A 3,677-nucleotide genomic window follows, 5' to 3' on the forward strand; every position below is an offset into this window, starting at 1 on the left:
TTTTCAACACTATCACAAGTGCAAAAAGAGTTTTTTCCACACTAATACAAGTGCAAAAGTGGTTTCCTGCACCAACACAAGTGCGAAAAGTGGTTTTTCAACACTAACACAAGTGCGAAAAGTGGTTTTTCAACACTATCACAAGTGCAAAAAGTGTTTTTTCCACACTAATACAAGTGAAAAAGTGGTTTCCTGCACCAACACAAGTGCGAAAAGTGGTTTTTCAACACTATCACAAGTGCGAAAAGTGGTTTCCTACACCAACACAAGTGCGAAAAGTGGTTTACCACACCAACACAAGTGCGAAAAGTGGTTTTTCAACACTAACACCAGTTCGAAAAGCAGTTTTTCAACAATAACACAAGTGCGAAAAGTGGTTTCCCACACCAACACAAGTGCGAAATGTGGGTTTTCAACATCAACACGAGTGCGAAAAGAGGGTTTTCCACACTAACACAAGTGCGAAAAGTGGTTTCCTTCACCAACACAAGTGCGAAAAGTGGTTTCCTTCACTAACACAAGTGCGAAAAGTGGTTTCCTTCACCACCACAAGTGCGAAAAGTGGTTTTTCCACACCAATACAAGTGCGAAAAGTGCTTTTTCAACACGAACACAAGTGCGAAAAGTGGGTTTTCAACATTAACACAAGTGCGAAAAGTGGTTTTTCTCCACTAATCCAAGTGCAAAAAGTGGATTCCTTCACCAACACAAGTGCGAAAAGTGGTTTTTCAACACTAACACAAGTGCGAAAGTGGTTTCCTACACCAACACAAGTGCGAAAAGTGGTTTTTCAACACTAACACAAGTGCGAAAAGTGGTTTCCTACACCAACACAATTGCGAAAAGTGCTTTTTCAACACTAACACAAGTGCGAAAAGTAGTTTGTCAACACTAATACAAGTGCGAAAAGTGATTTCCCACACCAACACAAGTGCGAAAAGTACTTTTTCAACAATAATACAAGTCCGAAAAGTGATTTCCCACACCATCACAAGTGTGAAAAGTGGGTTTTCAAAACCAATGCAAGTGCGAAAAGTGGTTTCCTGCACCAACACAAATGCGAAAAGTGGTTTTTCTTCACCAACACAAGTGTGAAAATTGGTTTTTCCACACCAATACAAGTGGGAAAAGTGTTTTTTCAACACTAATACAAGTGCGAAAAGTGGTTTCCCACACTAACTCAAGTGCGAAAAGTGGTCTTTCCACACTAACACAAGTGCGAAAAGTGGTTTCCTTCACCAATAAAAGTGCAAAAAGTAGTTTCCTTCACTAACACAACTGCGAAAAGTACTTTTTCAACACTAATACAAGTCCGAAAAGTGATTTCGCACACCATCACAAGTGTGAAAAGTGGGTTTTCAAAACCAATGCAAGTGCGAAAAGTGGTTTCCTGCACCAACACAAATGCGAAAAGTGGTTTCCTTCACCAACACAAGTGCGAAAAGTGGTTTCCTTCACTAACACAAGTGCGAAAAGTGGTTTCCTTCACCACCACAAGTGCGAAAAGTGGTTTTTCCACACCAATACAAGTGCGAAAAGTGCTTTTTCAACACGAACACAAGTGCGAAAAGTGGGTTTTCAACACTAACACAAGTGCGAAAAGTGGTTTGTCTCCACTAATCCAAGTGCAAAAAGTGGATTCCTTCACCAACACAAGTGTGAAAAGTGGTTTTTCAACACTAACACAAGTGCGAAAGTGGTTTCCTACACCAACACAAGTGCGAAAAGTGGTTTTTCAACAATAACACAAGTGCGAAAAGTAGTTTCCTTCACCAACACAAGTGTAAAAAGTGGGTTTTCAACACTAATACAAGTGCGAAAAGTGGTTTCCTTCACCAACACAAGTGCGAAAAGTGGTTTCCTTCACCAACACAAGTGCAAAAAGTGGTTTTTCAACACTATCACAAGTGCAAAAAGAGTTTTTTCCACACTAATACAAGTGCAAAAGTGGTTTCCTGCACCAACACAAGTGCGAAAAGTGGTTTTTCAACACTAACACAAGTGCGAAAAGTGGTTTTTCAACACTATCACAAGTGCAAAAAGTGTTTTTTCCACACTAATACAAGTGAAAAAGTGGTTTCCTGCACCAACACAAGTGCGAAAAGTGGTTTTTCAACACTATCACAAGTGCGAAAAGTGGTTTCCTACACCAACACAAGTGCGAAAAGTGGTTTACCACACCAACACAAGTGCGAAAAGTGGTTTTTCAACACTAACACCAGTTCGAAAAGCAGTTTTTCAACAATAACACAAGTGCGAAAAGTGGTTTCCCACACCAACACAAGTGCGAAATGTGGGTTTTCAACATCAACACGAGTGCGAAAAGAGGGTTTTCCACACTAACACAAGTGCGAAAAGTGGTTTCCTTCACCAACACAAGTGCGAAAAGTGGTTTCCTTCACTAACACAAGTGCGAAAAGTGGTTTCCTTCACCACCACAAGTGCGAAAAGTGGTTTTTCCACACCAATACAAGTGCGAAAAGTGCTTTTTCAACACGAACACAAGTGCGAAAAGTGGGTTTTCAACATTAACACAAGTGCGAAAAGTGGTTTTTCTCCACTAATCCAAGTGCAAAAAGTGGATTCCTTCACCAACACAAGTGCGAAAAGTGGTTTTTCAACACTAACACAAGTGCGAAAGTGGTTTCCTACACCAACACAAGTGCGAAAAGTGGTTTTTCAACACTAACACAAGTGCGAAAAGTGGTTTCCTACACCAACACAATTGCGAAAAGTGCTTTTTCAACACTAACACAAGTGCGAAAAGTAGTTTGTCAACACTAATACAAGTGCGAAAAGTGATTTCCCACACCAACACAAGTGCGAAAAGTACTTTTTCAACAATAATACAAGTCCGAAAAGTGATTTCCCACACCATCACAAGTGTGAAAAGTGGGTTTTCAAAACCAATGCAAGTGCGAAAAGTGGTTTCCTGCACCAACACAAATGCGAAAAGTGGTTTTTCTTCACCAACACAAGTGTGAAAATTGGTTTTTCCACACCAATACAAGTGGGAAAAGTGTTTTTTCAACACTAATACAAGTGCGAAAAGTGGTTTCCCACACTAACTCAAGTGCGAAAAGTGGTCTTTCCACACTAACACAAGTGCGAAAAGTGGTTTCCTTCACCAATAAAAGTGCAAAAAGTAGTTTCCTTCACTAACACAACTGCGAAAAGTACTTTTTCAACACTAATACAAGTCCGAAAAGTGATTTCGCACACCATCACAAGTGTGAAAAGTGGGTTTTCAAAACCAATGCAAGTGCGAAAAGTGGTTTCCTGCACCAACACAAATGCGAAAAGTGGTTTCCTTCACCAACACAAGTGCGAAAAGTGGTTTCCTTCACTAACACAAGTGCGAAAAGTGGTTTCCTTCACCACCACAAGTGCGAAAAGTGGTTTTTCCACACCAATACAAGTGCGAAAAGTGCTTTTTCAACACGAACACAAGTGCGAAAAGTGGGTTTTCAACACTAACACAAGTGCGAAAAGTGGTTTGTCTCCACTAATCCAAGTGCAAAAAGTGGATTCCTTCACCAACACAAGTGTGAAAAGTGGTTTTTCAACACTAACACAAGTGCGAAAGTGGTTTCCTACACCAACACAAGTGCGAAAAGTGGTTTTTCAACAATAACACAAGTGCGAAAAGTAGTTTCCTTCACCAACACAAGTGTAAA

This window comes from Myxine glutinosa, unplaced genomic scaffold (assembly GCF_964187855.1).
Source record: "Myxine glutinosa unplaced genomic scaffold, kmMyxGlut1.1 SCAFFOLD_271, whole genome shotgun sequence".
NCBI classification, from domain to species: domain Eukaryota; kingdom Metazoa; phylum Chordata; class Myxini; order Myxiniformes; family Myxinidae; genus Myxine; species Myxine glutinosa.